A 19550-nucleotide genomic window follows, 5' to 3' on the forward strand; every position below is an offset into this window, starting at 1 on the left:
TGTCTTCACTCAATGGAAATAATTTGTTGTTTATTATTTATCTTCATGTTACTTCTTATACCTCTGAATGCTTTTATAATCCAGATAAACATCCTACTTTCCCTTCCCCACCCCCTCTTCCCTTCTCAAAAGCATTTCTACATAAGCTTTTGGATAACAGTCATGTTGTCTGTTTAGACACAGAAATGTCTATGTTAATGAGAAGTAAAGGACAATATGGCTGATCTTAGAATGTGAATATATGTATATAACCTAAGGGGTGAATTTGAACCAATCACATAAATGCCCCTACCCTCAGTGAAGCACTCTTGTTCAGTAAAAGAGGACCCACATGGAGGGTGGAAGACATTTACTGCTATGAGTATTTGGTAAAACTTCCCCATAAAGATAAAGCTGGATGTGTGTCATAGAACCTTGGAAAGATCCAAGGTCAGGATTTTCATTGCCTTGTTCCTATTTATACTAATGCAAAATGATTATGAAGTAGATGAACACTACCACTATGATTAGATTCCAGTGTGAAATCTCCATTGCTGGAATTATTCAAAAGACCAAATAAGCTTTGATCAGGGACAATCTAGGTCCTAGAAGCAGCTATGCCTATGCTTTACTATAGGTATTTCCCACGTTTCTGGGCTTTCCTGATTGTCACATGGGACCAAGGAATTTTTCCCCCCCAGGGGTGGAAAGGGTTTGCCTTCCAAAGAAATATTGTGTTGGCTTCAGCCAATGCTGGAGTTTTTGACCAGGGTGTCCTAATGCCCCTGCTGGAACTAAAACCCAGAGGTTCCTGGCTAGAGAATATTTCCCCTCTACTTATGTTCAGACTGATCACCACATTTGGGACCAGGAAGGAATTTTACCCCATGGTCAGATTGGTATGGACTGTTGGGGGTTTTGCCTTCCTCTGTAGTAAGGGGTATGACCCTTTTCCTTGGATCAGTCAAGAATATTGTAACTCTTGCAGCAGCAGGACACTGGCCACCATTTTGTCTCCCTGCTTTACTTGTGGCAGGTTAGGGTGCTGTGCCTTGTGGCTATGTGACAGGGTTGACTGTGAAGTTTGAGTAATAGGTTAGTGAGGATTTATATGGAATGTTTTAGATAGGGATGATCCTGCTTCAGGCAGGTTGTTGGATTACATGACCTGCAGAGGCCCCTTCCAGTCCTACTTTTCTATGATTCTATGAGGTAGCATTTGACACTCACTTTGAACAGGTATACAGGCACAAGGGAACACAGGGTCAGGTCTCAAATTGACTAAGGTTTGATTCTACACTGCTGGAGTCGATGAAAGTTTTGCCATTTAATGGAACAGAGTAAGGGTTTTACATTCTACATCATAGAACATATATAGTGAAAATTAATCTGGTTTATACTGATTATATCATTTACCTCTTTTAGAACCTGATCCTTGTATGGCCTTCCTTTTGGCCTGTGGAAGTGCAAGCAGTTCATTTTGAGCTGTCATAAGCAAATAACCAAGAGGGCAGATCCACTGTCCTGTAAGTGATACCTTAACAAACATATTTCTCATATTATCTCTCTAAGGATCTATTTAATAGAGTCTCTTTTCTGACACAATACTGTTGCATAGCCTCAGTGTTGTACAGGGTGAAATGAGGTTGGGTTAGGGGAATTTGTTACCTGGAGAGTTGAAGTTATGAACACAAAAGCCTAGCCTTTGCCAATACAATACTTGTGTTGTGATTTTGAAACTAAGCCTAATACTTTTGCCTGGAAAATAAAAAAAAAAAAAACCCCCAACAAGTCAAACGCATCATGAATACATGAGGTGCTTCTTCCATTGGCTTCCACTAGGCTGGGCACTCCTGAAGGAGCTTGGCTATAGGATTGGGTAAAGATGAGCCAGGACAACAGCAATAGAGTAATATGTTAACTCAGTGCAAGTCCCTTAGCAGCTGTCACTTCTTTCATTCTGTGTTTTACTGCATACAAAAACAAGGAAGCCAGAAACAAAACAGTGACTGTTGATTCATTTCTTATTGGCAGCATAGAAACAGTGAGTTTTTCAGGGAGCATCTGAACAAAAATGAAGAGTGCCTGGGTGTGCTTGCAAGGGAGACAGGAATAGAACATAAACCCTGAATCGTTACTGGAGAGAAGGCAGCAAAGAAATATAAGGAAGGGCTGGATCTCATGTCAAGGAATTAAATACAACACCCCCCCCCCCCCGCAAAGACCAAGGCAGCTTGACAAACACCTCAGATCCCCAAACACATTGTTTCATTTGTCTTTTCAGTGCTTATTTTGTTCTCAGAGCCTGATGAAGGATATTTGAAGCTCAAAAGCCTCTCTCTTCAGCTATACAATTCTGATATCATATCACCTCAAAAATTTTAACTACTAAGGTTGGAGAATATGAGAAGCAAGCACTGATCATATACTCAGCAAGTCAGAAATGGCCAACAGAGAAATAGCAAGAACACTATGAGTTAGGCTGATATTACCTTCTTAAAAGGAATAAGATCAGAGGCATAACTGCTGTTTCATGCCACTTCCCTGCTTCTCCCTACTTCCCCCCCCCCCCACACCCAAAACCCAGAATATCTGAATTTCTTTACAAATCCTTCTTCGAGTGTGGTAAGCTTTCTATCCCCTCTTTCTTATTCTCTCTTGCATCTGGTTCTAAGATCTATGTACTCTCACCAGAACATGCGGGTAAAATTTTCAGTGGGTGTGCATTAGGGCACCAGAACAGCCTTTACCTATTTAGAGCAGTTGGAGTTCTGGATCTGAATGTTTCTTTCCCCAAAACAAGGCACAATTTATCAGAAATCTGAACTGTCCAGTGTTGCAAATAGAAAATAGCCTTGCTTGCATCTTTAATCTGTGTTTGCTCTATTCAGCCTCCATGCACAGCCTTCTCTGAAACTGCAAGTTCATTCTTCCCTTAGGGACTGCAGGTTACTCAGTTTAGAGCTCGGTCCCCCATTATGCAATATGCTTTTTTCAGTTTCTCCCTTCTCCATGCAGCAGCAAGTTCTACCTATGACTGAAGATGTCTAAACTCAACTTCTTCATGCAGCTGTATACGTAGACTCCAGAACCAAATAATTTGCTTCCTTCCTGCACGTGATGGGCCCAATTCATAGCTGCCCTAGTAACTGGTATAAAAATAGTGTGTCTTATTGGTTTAGAATACTTGTGACATATTTGAAAAATCCTAGTGTCATCCAAACTGATATCTTGCCAGCTGCTCAGATTTATATCACCAAGGGTATGTACATTTTTCATGCAACAAGGCTCCTGAAAGCGCTTTCAACAGCTGCAGAGTGCTATTAAAATGGCTAGTCATGTGAAAATTTAACTTATGGGTGATGTAGTATCAGACGGGGTGGTCTAAGGCAGAGCACCTTAGGGAACCTGAGTACAGGTTCCCTGCGAGGGTCGATTCAGGTGATTCCACCTACCTTCCGTGCTGCTTTGGAGGGCTGGGATGGTGCTCACATGGGCAGGGGGGGACTCCTTTCCCCCCAGCCCTGTGCAAGAGCATCTTGACTGGGGCAGAGGCACAGCTATGGGGAAGGAAATTAAGCCCCCCAACTCACAGGCCTGGTCCACCTTCTCCCAACGCCCCAGCAGTGGTAGCAAGGTGGGGCTTTGTTCCTTCCCCCCACTTCTGAGGCTCTTGAAAATGGTAGCTTTGTGGCTGCCATGCCCAGAGCTGAGAGGAAAGGGTGAGTGGAGGGAAATGGAGCCTTCCCTCCTCCTAGGCCCAACTCAACTACCCCTGCTAGGGTCTTGAGGTGGATATAGGTTGGGCTTGCAAGGAGGCAAGGCTCCAATTTCCCCCACCCCATGGCCCCAGCTCTGGGTGCAGCAGCCTCTGCCACTACCAAGATGCTCATGTCAAGAGTGGGAGAAGGGAGCTGCCCTCCACCCATACTGTCCAGGCCCAGTCCAGCTTCCCCCAAGAACCCGCAGGGGTAGGTGGGAGAGGCCATATGGTAGGTGGGCTCCATCCCTCCCACCACCACCGCTGCTGACAGTTGCCAGCTGATGGGGGTGGGGCTGGGGAGAGGGGTGGTTTGGCAGCTTCTGGGAGACTGCTAGAGCACCCCTACTTGCTGGCTAGGGCTGGTACAGCCAAGCTCCAATCTTACCTTCCTTCCCCTCCTCCCCTCCCCCCACCAACACACACACGCAACAGGAGAATATCTGCTTGGTTCTATGGCACTAACTTATGGCGCTTTGTATAAAGTACCGTTAGCTACAGCACGTCCCTGACAAGTTGTCTGAACTTCTGTACACACTCAAAGTCTCTATTCCATTGAACAGGAGAGACCTTGTCACGCTGTGCAAAAAGCTATAACCCATTCTCTTTACATTCCATGAATTTTAATTTTTTTTCCCTAGTGAAATAGAACATGCTACAAGAGGTTTTACATAGTGCCTGTATTATCCTATAAACATCCAAAGGGATGAAAACAGAGACAAAAATAGAGGTAAATTGTAACCTAAATTAAAGCAAGAAAAAAAACAATGGCTACAACCTTTTCTTGAATGTTTTTATACAGCATAGCTAGACTTTTTGCCCCTTTTTACCAGCTTGCAGCTTTACTTAATAATTTCAATGATTGATAAAAGTCACTGCCCTAGAAATAGCTGTTGAAACTATATTGTCAAGCAAAGTGCAAAAAAATGGTGTGTTTTTTCCAGGATTTAGCTAATTATTATCAGGGTAATGGAGCTGAATCTTTTCATAGCACTTCATGGTCTATAGCAATTTGCCTTGTGCAGCCTGAGGAATAAAGTTCCCCCTCCCTCACAAACCCCCCCCGAAAAAAAGACAGAAGAACAAACAAAACCCCCGAAGCATGATATTTCTTTTAACTCCTAATGGTGATTAACATCAGAGTACAATTTAAAGGACCTAATTAAAATACCCGTTTCACAAATTTCTATAAAATTCATCTCTAAGGTTTTGAAAGAACAAAAGCAAGTCAGGCAGATGAAAAAGATATCTTTGCAAAGTTACAATATATGCTGGTAGAAATAGGAGTTCATCCTGAACTGTTCTCTTCGCTGCTGCATAGATTCTTAGGAAAAGAACATGAAGACATCATTGCAAACCCTGAAAGGAGAATGCAGTATGATATTTTTCAAAAATTAACATAAAACTATTCTGATTCTTTAAACGTTGAAACCACTTTTAAGAGAGTGACCTCTTGCCTGCATTATTTAATATTACCATAAACACTACCCTGGGAGAAAGGAAATACTCACCCTGATCAAGGAAAGAGAAAATCAAATAGGAAAGCAAGAGCATGTATTACTTTAGCTATTGTAAAGATTAGGTGCAAACAGAGAAACCTGGAGAGCTTAAATTTGAGTCCTGACAGGTAAAATTTGGCTTCAGTATATGTAAAAATATATAGCTTTCAAGTGTCCAGGGCTATCTTTGAATTTAATTAGGGATTCCATCCCTTTAAACTGTTTTAAAATGGATGAGTTAATTGCAATTTTAGAAAGCTGTTCAATTAACCTTGACCTCAGTGACTGGCCATGAGGTGGTTAATTGATGTTGATCACTTCCTTTATTTTCTATCCAACATATGCAGCTAGAGAACCTGCACATTTGAATTTTGAAATATAGAATCCCAGCTGCCTGCAGTCCCTGTTTGTGCCATTAAAGACACCTTCACTAGAAGCAGGGGTTGGCCAAATCTGACTCAGTCATGTAAGATGATTGATGATGCACCTTTAAGGTACAGAGAAAACACAGACACGTGTGAGTTTGATGGAGGGTTTTTAAGCTTCTTCCAGTGTAGCTGTACTGTGCTAAGAACTGCTGGTGAAAGAGACTGTGTAGCTTGTGCTGATGAAATGCTGAAGTGAGAATATTGCTGTGTTAAAAAAAAAAAGGTATTTTGGTTTATTTCAATGGATCAGCCCTTAAAAAGAAGTAGCAGTTTCTATAGAACTAGCTGTCATTAGCTACATCTATGCCTGCATCCACTGCTATTTTTCTTCTTTTACACCAAAGGGAATCTACAAGTGGAAAAAAATCTGTTTGTGCCCTGAGAATCATATTCTCTCTTTCTTTTAGGATTATTGACTCTAGGATCCGTTGGTTGCTATCCATACTTATATATTTCCCTTTTCCATTTTGCTTTGGTCAGGTACCATGGCTTCTCTCCCTCTCATCTTCCAAAAGAAAGAAAAAAAAAGAAGAAAACCAAGCTTAGCTTTCAGTGTGATTAAAAAAAAATTAAGGGTGAGAAGAGGGAGGAAAGGCAAACACCAAAATAAATAAATGACAGCTAGAAATGTAATCCATTCTGGCACACTTCACCTAATTCAGTAGTCTTAGAGTAATACCAGCGATGAATCTGGTCCACATTATTTTATAGCACTTTTTTCCTTTTTATCTGCATCTTCACTTACATTTTAAAAGGATGTCCTTCTCCCCCCTTCCTGGATTAAGGTATATCCCATTGACCTGGTATAGTGTTTGAGAAGAAATGAGCCCAATGCTCTTGCTTAGCTGTCTCAGTAATGAATGGAGGTTACTGACAGATTCTAATGCCTGGCTGGTGCATTAAATAGGATATACTGCAACAAGTTTGTGCTAATATATGTCCACAGAAGAAGGAGCAGGGTTGTCTGCCAGCCTTCATTACAAATTGTAGGTCCTATGTTCTGCAAACTACATACATTAATCCCACCCCCTGATGGCCTCTGCCTGTGCTGGGAATCAATCAACTTTAATCGTGTTGCTCTAAGAAGCTGGAGAAGGGCAATACTGAAAAGCTTTGTCTTTGTTTTCTGGACAATAGGGAAATGGTACAGGATAAATACAAATATGCTAGTGGTGGTGGAAAATATGTGGTTATCTGAAACTGTTTATAAGATCAATGGAGGGATTGGAATTATTACATTTATTAACTTATGTACAGAGGTTTCCAGTATTGTGCTTCTAGTGGTAAATGACTTGTAGCCTTATTGGGGGTCCTCACTCCTCATGCACAAGTAATGTATTTCATAATAATCTATCTGCAAGGACAAACCTAGGTGTCATGGAGTGGGTGCAGGGGCAGCCGTGATCCCGCTAGAGCCCCCTGCCATGTCAATTAAAGGTGGCCCAGCACCCTCTTCTTGCCCGCCACGTCTTTGATCTTATAAAGTTCAGTAAGGGAGGCTGCCTACTTCCACCTTGACACCACTGGTATTACCTCCGTTCCAAGAGGGGTGCTTCAACACGGCCAGCCTTATGGGCAAAGTGTGCCTCCAACCTCCCTTTCAGCACGCCCCAAGCCCCACAGCTATTCCCGGGCGTTATCAAGCCCTTACACTTCTGCGCCCTACCTGACGCCCCTGAGCTGGTTTCACCACCAGCGCCCCCTGTCTGGGGCCTATGCCTCACCTCTCGCGCCCATTGCCCCCTCTGGGGCCTATGCTGCGCTTCCCGCGGTCAGGGCTCAGGTGGCCGTAGCCATGCCTGGCACCCTGACCCTCCTTTGGGGGTCTTACGCCCTACTCAGGCTTTACTCCCAATACTGCCCCGCTGGGCTGGGGTCAGGATACCCCACTAGCTCCAGGGCTCTTCGCTGCCCCCCTTTTAGCTCCAGGGCTGGGCCAACATGCCCCCAAACAAAGCTGAGCCCTCACCCTCGCCCTCTCTGGGTCCTGTGCCGCACCTCTCGCACTCGTTGCCCCCCCTCTGTGGCCTATACCGCGCCTCTCACACTCGTTGCCCCCTCTGGGGTCTCACTTGCGCGTTTCCCGCTCTTGGGGCTCAGGTGGCCGCAGCTGTGCCTGGCCCCTTGACCCTTTCCTGGGTCGCTTGCCCCACTGGGCAAAATACTGCCCTCACAGGCTGGGGTCCAAAACCCCGCACACCACGCCTCTCCGGCGCAAACAGCTGTGCCCCACTGGCACCACTCACTGTGCCACTACTGGGCACCGGGACCCCCAGATTATTGGGGAGCTCCCGTGAGGCCTCCTCACACCCCTACAGCCTCACCCAGTCCTCCGGTGTAACGATAACAAAACCATGAGCGGCTGCAACATAAACAAGAAGCCTACCAGCTCATAACACAATCATGAGCCCCCAAGCTCATAAACCCAGCTCTGCTCTATGCTGGCCCTGTCTTACCTCTGTCAGAGTTCCCTTTACCCCTGCATCATTGCAGCCTGTCAGAGTGGTCAACCCGGGCTGCTCAGCTCGCCCGCAGAGCCCCTGCCCCTGCCCCTGCCCCTGCCCCTGCCCCTGCCCCTGCCCCTGCCCCTGCCCCTGCCCCTGCCCCTGCCCCTGCCCCTGCCCCTGCCCCTGCCCCTGCCCCTGCCCCTGCCCCTGCCAGAGGGGAACTGCTTCTCTAGGCCCTGGCCTGGGCTGCTTATAAAGGCCCGGCCCTGCCCTCTTCTAGCCAGCTGACCAACATTAGTTGCCCTAGCAACCCTCACCTGTGCTGCCCTATTAATTGGCAGCTGTCCTTATTACTGGTGCTAGTAGCGAGCACGCTAGTGCTCTGCTACACTAGGAGTTTGGAAAAGGGGGCGGGGGGTGTAGATGGTGTGGTGCATCATCACATAGAACACACCACACATTTTCTCTAGTTAAAGAGATCCTAGAAGCTTTACTAATATGCCAGGCCTAGGGCTGAATTAATCATTTCAAGATGGAAACAAAAATAAATATAACTTCACTGGAATGTGAATTAATTTGCTCTGTCATATATCACATACAAAACCACAACTAACTGGGCAAAAATACTCAAAAGATGTTGTTTCCTTACTTCTGTAGCCATTAGAATTAAACATACATCTCTTTCAGATTCATAAAACAAATCAGCCTTCTTAAGTGTTTTAATGCGTCGCTGAAAGTTATTTCCACATCCGAGTTAGAATTTCCACACCTGGCTGAATGCTTCTAGCTGGATGTAAAAAGAGTCTGCAGACCTATGGAATAGGAACTACATCATTAGGAGTAGCTACAAGACAGCAGAATTGCAGAAAGAAAGGATAACTTGATTAGTGAAACCACTGAAGACCATTAAAAAAGAGAGAGGGTCATTAACTCTTGTGGAATAAAGTTTAGAAGGAATCAGGTAGATTACGAGCCACAAAGTCAATTGATTCCTTCAGTGTTGCCTGAATAGAAATGTTGCTTCCACTTGCAGGACATTGGTTTTAAACTTTGGGTAGGACAGGAATCCAAGGAAGGGTGCAACTGCACTACTGCACCCCCCTTGGAAGCACCTCATCTATCTGATAAAGCTGGCATGCATTTCTCTTAGTTAATTTTTTCAGTGTTGTTGAAGAAAACTAGGATGAGATGTTGTTTAGGGGATTTCTGTTTTATCTCGATGTTCTAGTTCCTTTTAAGTTGTTTTTGTCCCGGTGTATTGGTCTTTTTAAGTTATTCTGTTTACTCATTGTAAGCCACCTTGAGCCTGTTGGCATAGGTGGCATATCAATCAATCAATTCATAAGCAAGCAAGTTGACCTTGGCTTTCTAGCTGCTCTCTGTTCATAATTGTTTAACAAAAGGTTGATGAAGGGAGGGTGGAAACTTAACAAAAAACCCATAATCTACTGCCTAAAAGGGCTTGAGATAGGATCCTGCCTTAGAAGGGCATCTTCTGCAGTGCTTATGTTCAAACCTGGATTTGAATTTCAGTTTATACTACCATAACCATCTCCTGAAGCATAAGGGGGTCAGATGAGGGGATTATGGTTCTCATCCTTCGCACCCAAGCAATGTGAAGAGAACCATAAACTGCACAACCCTCTGTCCAATGGTGGGCTTTCACCTCAAAAGTCCCGCCCCTATCTGTGGTAAAGGCTTGTCTCTATCGGTCTAGGTGTTGTCAATCCCTGGAGCTCATCACTTGTCTGAGTGGCTTTTTTTTCCTTTTTCTTCCTTTCTGACTCTATCTTCTACACCAAGACAACTTTAGCACCTAGCTCACAAGCCAATGTCCACCACGACATCTTGATGGCCCCTCCCACATGTCTATGATCTCGTCTGCCATGACTTGTTGTTACGGGAGAAAATAGAATGCCAGGGCATGTGGGACTTTGGCTCTTGCAATTTGTTTTAGTGTAATGAGGGCTCCCCTAACCCCTACATCCTCACCCGTTCCACCGGGTGGTAATTCAGTTGTCTCTACAATCTGCCTTTGAGCAGTAAAAAAAAATGCTCCTTGGATCTCTAGGTTTGGCCACTTGGTATCCCCAAAGGACCCGGTTGTACCTCACCTGGCTGGCACCTGGCACTGACCTGCCAGTAATCCTAGCCAGTCTTTTTCCTGGCTTATTTTCCTGATAATTGGAAATGCACTATCCAGGGTGACTTTCCTCTCACCCTAATGAAAAGGAGAACAAAAAAACAAACTGGCACTTCTTCTGCCCTTATAGTCCCAACTTTGAGGTACCCTTTTTCTTCAGTGTCTTCACGGTACTTTCTAACTGCCTCTCTCTGGGGGTTTTGTTCAGGGTTCTCTTCCCTGGCAGCACCCTCCAGGGAGTTGCTTCCCTTAAGCCCAGTCTCCCTTGCTTCCTCAGTGCCTCCGGCTCTCCCTGCTACCTCGCTGCCTGAGTCAATCTCTTCCAGTTTCCTGTGTCCCTCTTTTGCCTGCCCCACGTCTCCTTTTATCCTGGAGCTCCGGCTGACTCCCCCACCCCTCCTGAAACACTGGGTGAAGAAGGAGCCCTGTGGAGTTCTTTGTAATACAGGTGGGGCCATTTTACTTCTCTGGGGCTCTTCTCTCTCCTCACACTCTCTCTCTTCTGGAAGTTGAAGGGAAAAAAATAGTGGAATTGAAAAAAAAATCTAGCTGCATTAAACCTGATGCTTCAAGCACAAAATCCTCTCAGTCTAATTGAGAAGTTGCAAAGGGAAGAGTAAAACACAAAGAGGGAACCATGATCAGCCTAGGCCCATGGAGATGTATGCAGTAGATCAGAAAGAAGAGAATAAAACCCTGTGTTTTGAGCAGTTACACAGTTCTTTTATTCATGACCTATGATTTGCAGAATAAAACATGATTAAAGTTAGTATTAGAAATGTGCAACTTCCAGTCACAGCATTTCTGGAAGGATTAGCAGACTTCAAATTAAAATGTGAAATGAGTTATATCCAGTTCAGACTAGTTCTATTATTACCTTTAACAAACACTCTGTGCTGAGTTGTCATGGGCTGAGTCACCACCCTCCAGGCAACAACTCACCAAAACTTCCTATGCAGGATGGGGCTGCAGGTGGATGGAGAGCAATTTTCAGGAGTGGGAGAGGCAGGCCAGTCCAGGATCATGGGGCAGGGTTGTGGGGCAGTGACAATGTAGGTCCATGGCCAAGGCAGAGCTGTAATCCACTGCCTCACACCACTGTGATGGTTCCAATCTGCCCCAATCCTGGCCCCATGCTGTCACTGCCCCAAGATGCTAGCCTGGGCCCTGGACACATCTTCTTGCCCATCTATGGCCCCATTATATCAGCTTGGCTGAGCACCCCGCCTCACGACTCCCAGCCAGTCTCCACAGAGAGCCCAGGACCATGGGGCAGTGGCAGTGCGAGGCCAGAGAAGAGCCACAATGCTCTTCCTGCACGTCCCTACCAACAAAGCCAGGGCTCTGCCTCAGCCCTGTGCTAACACTGCCACACAGTTCTGACTCAGGCAACTGGGCAGGGAGCTGCGTTTGGGGCTGGGAGCTTGGGCCCATGACATCGTGGGGCTGGGGTCAGGCCCAAGGCAAAGCCACAATAAGCTCCTTGCATGGGCTTGCCTGTGGAGCCTGTGCCCATCACAGAGGCAGGTGTGTAGCAGATGTCATCTCTGCCTCGGGCCCTGGCCTCATGCTGTCCCTGCCCAAGATCCCAAGGTCTCCCCAACCCTGCCCACCCATCTCACTCCTGGATGCCGCTCCCTGCCCACCCACAGCCTCATCCTAGATGTCCAGCTAAGCACCTTACCAAAGCAGGTCCCGCCCCTGGCAGTAAGTGCAAGGTGGATAGGCTGGGGTGCCTGGCCAGTGGGGCTGGGTTCAGCAGCAGCAGCCAGAAGGAGCCACCACTGTTGGGAGTGGTAGAAAATAGGGTCCAGTTACAGTGCTGCTCCAGCCCGGCTGCATGCCCAGGGCAGCAGGACCAGCCATGTGTGCCATGACCTGGGCTTCCCCTTGCACCTGGGTTAGGTGGAACTGAGGGACCCACCACAGGCTGGACAGAATCAGCTTGCAGGCCATATTTTGTTTACCCCTGCCTAAGTGGCAAGAAAGCTATAAATACAAAAGCAAAATGCCAAAATTCAGTGGATATAATAGCAGATATTTAAATTCTAAAATGTTTGGACAAGAATCTGCTCAAAAGAATCTGTACAATAAATACAGAAAAGACTTTAACCCAAAAAGATAATATAATAAAATTAATACAGACAAACAGCAGAACAAGAAGATGCCAAACCCAAAAATTCAGCCTTCCAAAGCAGTCTAGTCTAAACAGCAATGGATATTACAGGTGTGCTACAGAGGACTTAGGGTGATAAGCAGGCAGGGTAAGTACTTTGAAAAAGTGCACCCTGAGTTTTCCATGTGGGTAAAATCTTTGGCACTCTTGGAAAAGAACAGTCCATGTTGCAATGGAATAAAATGGACTACCATAAAGTAGGAGTGAGTGGGGGTATTTTTGGTAAACTCTTTATTGGACCAACTGCTAATGACCACGTTAGACTATACAGTTTGTTGTGAAATGCCGGATTAGAGACTCCGACACCGCTTGGTGAGCTGCGGACTTTACGGAGCGAGTGAGTATGCGGCTTGTGGGGCGGGATAAGAGGTGGCTCGTCGACCGCCCTCGAGGTTCGCCTTACTGGTGCAAGTAGGTGAAATGCTATACGCTTTCAAAATTTATAGTAAAAGGGTTTATTCAACTCACCTGGCCTCACCCTCTTACGAATAAGAAGGGAGGACCGGCTGGAGCGAAGTTGCAGCTAAAGTATAAGCGCGGAGGTATGGTAGAAGTGGGTATGTGGTCTAAGCTACACTGAGAGGCTGATGTTCGTTGTCGGGTTTTCGAGGCCTTTGACGGGTTTTTGCTGGGATACGCCCAGACGGGAGGCTGAGGACCGGCAACAGGGTGATCAAGCCTGAGGTTTATCCAGTCGTCGTCTCTGCCGTTTCCTGCTTCTTCGCCTCTTTATAGATGTTGGTTGGACCGCCTCTATGACACTAACTATGACATAAGCTAAGTGTGCAGGGATAGGAGTTTCTTTTACATGGGTGTTGCTAGGCAGATTTTTATATAGGTTGTGTTTCTGCAAAAGTGAAGCTTACAGGATAGAAAAGAAACTTACAAAGTACGCATGCGCAACTTGATACAAAATTTGTGCGCGCGGGAAAATACAAAATTCACGCCCGCGGGAAAATACAAAATTCGCGCACGCGGCAAATACAAAACTCACGCGCGCAAAGCGTGCGCAATAGGATTTCAGTTATAGCTATTACTAAACAAAAATTTTGGTTTGGGTTGACTCAAAGGATAAGACTACAAAGTTAAATAAATGTGAAAAATGCCACGCGGCAGTTATACAAAATGAAATAAAACTTTTACATAGTTGATCCAATACAAGATTTCTAACAAACCCCTTTTCTTCTTGCATATTTCCCAGACGATCACAGCTATAACACCACACAACAACCCTGTGATGAAAATATTTATATGGTTTAGATTTCACCATTCTCTGTCTCAATACAACCCAGGCCCTTTAAGGGGTATTGGATATGTGCCATTGTCTTTGAACTAGACAGCTCCTGTAAATAAAATTGACTACCTCCTGGAAACACAAATTAAAAGGACAAGAAAGTATGAGTCATGAATTGAAGATGCATATAGAAAAAAAAATATTAAAAAGATTAAGGAGAAATATATACCAGTACTTCGTGCCTGAAACACCTGATATAGGTGTTAAGTGCCCATTGGGAGAGATCTCTTTGGTAATCCTATTGGCTTTTAACACATAATTATCACTTTTCAGTAGAATCTGGACTAGATAATTGAGAATGTCAAGGCTTCCAGGACTGAAAAAGATTTTTTGTGCAATTAAGCAATTTATTTCTTGATTAGCTAAGAGTTTAATAAGCACAGGTGACAAGGAAGAAAAATATGAGATTGTGGGCCTGTGACAAATGAGTCAGTTAAGCAGCTCATTATTTTGTTCAGTTACATATTTAATTAATTCAGCTGTACTGACTTAAACCAAGAGCTCTCCTCAGACCTGTGTAAGGCAACAGATTCATGTGCACATTGGTAAAAATGCAAGGTAAAAAAAATGCCAAAATATGATCATCATCATGAGAGGGTCCATCCTTTGCTTGGCTAAGAGTGGAATATAAGATGCTCTCACTTTGGTTACAGGAGTTGCTTTATCCCACTCTCCCAGCAGCCATGTGACAAGTACTTTGAGGTTTAACTAAGGATTCATCCACATTTCAGGGCTGCTGCCACCATAGCTGTCAGGATAGCTGTGACCATGGGGTCCCCTAAGGTAATGTAGCTTATGGCAATAGAAGAGAGAGGCAATATTAGTCATTTTAGTTAAACCAACTTCCCAGAAAATCTGCCAGTAGAAGACCTAATCTGTCATCACAGCTATACACAGCCTGAGGATTTTTTTTACTAGCATAGCTACAGTGGCAGCAGGGAAGAACAGTAGCTTTTTTATACTCCCTAGTCAACACAACTATTTTGTTAAAGCTTTGTAGCATAGACTCAGTCGCAGGAACCAAATGTGCATGTCTCCTATGGCATCAGAAGCCAGTAACCATAGGCCCAGTGACCTAAGCCTGATAGATGGATATAATCACATGGTTATATATCTAGATGTATCTAGAGATAGATAGATAGATCGATCTAACCAATGGAGGTGGTTTTGGACCACAGTTCAAAGGATCTGGGTGTTTTTTTCAAACGTAGGAGTGCTGGAACTGTAGAGATAATTGTTCCCATTGCTAAGGGATGCCAGGTGCTACAAGAATTGCAAGTTTCCTTGGCACAGAAAAAACATTAACATTCATTTTTATTTTGGACACGGATGAGTCAGCAAATAGGTAGCTCCCAAATATAGGACCTGTGACTTATGCAAGAGGACACAAAAAGAAAATGTGGATCAATCCTCCACTGAGACAGACTGCAAAGTGTTGCTTCTGATTAATTAGAATGTGGCAGGGATGACTAGCCAGCCACTGCTGCCAATCATTAGTCATTCTGTGATAGTCCCAAGGTACAAGGAGCAAGGTAAAATAATGGACAACAAAATAGAAACAATATTTTGCAAAACATTAATATTTGAAGGAATATGAAACTGAGCTTTTAAAGAGATTAACCCCATAATAGCTAGCCTGCCAATTTCATAGACTCATAGAAATAGGGCTGGAAGGAATATTCCGAGATCATCTAGTCCAACTTTCCCATCAGAGGCAGGATCATCCCTTACCAATCCAATACTAAGTCATAACACCCTACCTGCCACAGGTAAAGCAGGGAAACTACAGTGGCCACTGGTCTGCTGCTGCAAGGATTGTTAAAATGTGCTTCACAGGTCCGAGGAAGAGAGTCATGCCCCCTGCTACAGAAGGGGGCAAAACCCACGCAGTGTGTACTAGTTGGACCGTAGGGTAAAATTTCTTCCTGACCCCGAATATGGTAATTGGTCTGACCCTGAGCAGCAACCATCTAACCAGAATGTTCAGGTGTAAATGTCAGCAGGAATGCTGGCACACTAGCATCATGACAAGAATGTCCAAAGAGATACAGCGTGGACTACCTGTTCAAACATTTGGGTTACATTTGGGACCAGGCAGCCTAACAATCACACAGGAATTCGTGCTTTGGACACCAATGTATTCCAGCTGATTTTATGTAAGTCTTCCAAAGAAGCCTACATTTGGTCATTTTACAACCTCAAGTCTTTCCTGGCAAATGTTTCATGAAGAGGAGTCTCCAGCCAAGAAATATTTATTTTTATATTACTTGTCCTTACATGTCCTCTCGTTCTGGACCAATTCACTTAAAAGTCCATTCAGTCACCTCAAAATGCAGTTGTTCTTGTAAGATGACCAGCATTAAAGATATCTTTAATGTTCTTGACTATACTACTCATGGTCAAGAAGTTTCTAAGCATAGGGCCAGATCCCCAGATGGCAAACTTCAAGGTAGCTGCCTTGACTTCAGTGCTATGTCAGTTTACTCAAGATGAGGCAATGGCCTGAGGCAATGACCTTAAAAACTCTTAAAACTTATCTTTCTGCAATTGTTACAAGCTTTATTTACATAGGTCACTGCTGAAGGGCGTATACAAAACAGATTTAGATCTTTGCGAGAGTGTCATTCTATGTAGTTCATTTGTTTGCCACATTACAAGAAAATCACAGCTTTAAAGAAAGATCAGTAACTTCAATATCACTTTTGAGCACACGTGTGCATGTGTTTATAAAACAAGCAAGAGCACTAGAACTCTAGGGCCAGGTACAGACATTACACTTTTACTCGTGTAAGTGATCAGAAATTGGTCTATACCTGTAACAGAATAGAAATTTGGTACACAAAGCTGGTTTATACACATAACAGAATGGAAGTTCAGCACACGTAGACCAATTTAAAAATGGCAGAACCCAGTCTAAGATTTCCACCTCCCCACGCCCACCTTCCAGCTGCACCAAAGGGAGAATGTGTGCTCTGTTCACTACAGAACAACATCACTTACAGAAAACTGCAAGCTTAGGTCGACTCCACCTCAGGGGGTTTGACTGTCTGTACTTAGACAAATGAGATGGAGAAAATGTTGTCCTCATTTGCATACTTTGCTTGAACTGTGTAGCAGATTACACTGTATGTCTGAATAAGCAGTTTCTTTTTTGGTCTACAAATTCCCATGCAGCAACCAGGAGAGAGAAAAATGTGCAATTAAAATCAGGGAAGTTTTATCAAAACCAGAAAATACAGCTTGAAGACACCACAGTACCACAGCAGGTATAGTGCCTGAAGTTCGTTTTGTCTAGCCATTTTGCAAAGATGTGTTGAGCCATAAAGTTAGCAGTTATAAAAATAAATACCCCTCCATACATATAGCATCTTTCAGTTGGAAGGTCACAAGACATGCATACAACACCCATTGAAATGAAGCCAGGAACTGGAATAGATCCTTGTTCTTAGAAAGTATTCCCTACACAGAAGTTGGCAATCCACAACCTACAGCGCCACTGGATCTGGCCTGTAGAACGAGTGAGTGTTGTCCATACTACGGCTGGGCACTGAGGAAAAGCAGCAACTTGGGCCTAGCACCTACCCATTTCAGACCCACGCTTACTTATTCTGACCTACTACCAGCCTACAATGTTTGATGCTGATACACACACCACAGATCGGAACTTGGTTTAAATGTTGATAAGACCCAGACAAAAAACTGAATGATACATGACTTAGCTGCATGATAAAGAAAGCAACGGACTGAGTCAGTCCTTCCAGGATTTCAACCCTAGAGAGTCTAAAAGTAAGTGTTCCCAACTTGTTGCTTGGTCCACAGAACACAGAAGTTAATGGGACTGTCTCTATCCATTTTAATGGACTGGGGATAGCCCCCAGTTGCTTAACAATTTGGTCCAGGCCTCTTTGGGTATTTAATCCTATACCAAATAATATAAGTCTATAGAACTAATAGAACATTATGTGTGCTGCTGTTGTAAGAGATTATTACTGTATTTACTTGAATCCAAAACAAGACTTTTTTTCCTCTATTCAACATTGCGGGGAAAAGCCCCTCAGTTTTGGATTTAAGGGAGGGAATAGAACCAGAGCTGGAGCTGTACCTGGCACTAAGCAGTGTAGGGAACAGAAGCTGTGGAAATGGTAAGGGGGCCAGGCAGATGCTTGCCCCCCAACCACCCGCCCCACCCCCACCATAATGTCCCCCTATCACTGATTTCTCTACTGCAGGAGGGAGGGAGACAAATTTAAGATAACAGTTTGATAATTAAAGTCTATACATGACCAATTATAACAAATTTATAATTTCTCCATATATAGAATTTAATTATGGGGGGTCATCCTAAATTTGAAGTAATCTTGGATTTGGATAAATATGGTAAATCCTCTGTTTACAACATGCACAGTGCATAATTCTTAAAATTAAGGTTTTGTCTGTTTTAATCCATAGGTTTAAAGATTTAACTCCTGTGCAGAGATCTACCCATTTGGTCTCCTTTTCCCCCAGATCATCTTTAGTGAGATTACAAATTAGTTTATTTGCTTGTCTGCTTTCAAAATCTACTGCAAGTACTATATATACTTACAGTCACATGTTGAATGATTACTGCAGTATCTAGAAGGACAGATTTTGTATTTTTTTAAAATTATCGCAAAAGGCTGGAAAATAAACCCTTATCATTTTCTCTTTCATCAGTCTGCAGTCCCGTGTCCTGCGGTTACATTATCTGTAGACATTCATTGAACTAATTGTCTGGTATACGAGGTGTGAATTTGTTTTCATGCTTGTATTTGGCAAGACATCCTTCTTTTTGCAAGATAAACGATTTACCTCAGTGCCTCCCAGGGTTCTGGACATTCTCAGATGAAAGAACAGTGGGTACAAGTACTTACTACTTCAAAAATGTGAACATAATAAATGAAGTGATCAAAACACATTCATCTGACCATAAGCCAAGGACAGTGAGTTTATTTTTTATCATCTCCACAAGAAATAAAAGTAAGGGAAAAACAAAATCACAGCACAACTCCCAATACTGCTCACAAAAATATATTAAAGGCTTTGTCATGTAGAAGACATTAGAATAGGTTTCCTGGTGCCTCAGCACACACACAAATACAAGAAGTTTGTAAAACATTTAGCCTGGGAAGAAATCTTTAGATCATAACTCTGATTTCACTTTGACAATACCAATTTCAGTGGCATTACTCCCAGTGTATGTTGTTTTCCCTGGTATGGGAACCGGGGATAAGATATAGTGACTTTGTTCAAAAATACCAGAGTTACACAGGGTTTTGAACAGAGAAAAATGCAACATGTCTACAGTGTTTACAAGTATATAGTATAGAAGTATTGGTAGTACAGATTAAAATCTTTGGGCACGTCAACATGTACACTTTAGTAAGTATGGCTGTGTGTAGACAAAATGAGGGGCATGTGTGCATGACACTTTAAAGCGGGCTAACTGCTTTTGCACCATTTTAATGATGTCCATGTTTGCACGCCTCGGCGGTGTATTGCGCATTAATTCCAGCAGCTGTAGGAAATTCGGTGGCGTAATGCACCTTAAATGACTTGGGGTGTCCTTTGAGGAGTTTTAATTTGCTCTCCTATAGCCATGGAGTGAAGCACTGGGCTCCATGCAGCTCTGTAAGAAGCCATGCAGGCAGCCTGACAGCAGCCCAGGAAAGCAGCTGCACCGAAGAAAAGCCGTGAGCCTGATCTTCCCCCCAGAGCCTGCCTGCCTGCCTGAGCTACACGGTGCCCAGTGCTTCCCTCCATGGCTGTGGTAACCCCCGGGACCACCCGAGCCGGGTGCCTGCAG

This window comes from Crocodylus siamensis, chromosome 3 (assembly GCF_052110815.1).
Source record: "Crocodylus siamensis isolate JL-2025a chromosome 3, ASM5211081v1, whole genome shotgun sequence".
In the NCBI taxonomy this organism is placed as follows: domain Eukaryota; kingdom Metazoa; phylum Chordata; order Crocodylia; family Crocodylidae; genus Crocodylus; species Crocodylus siamensis.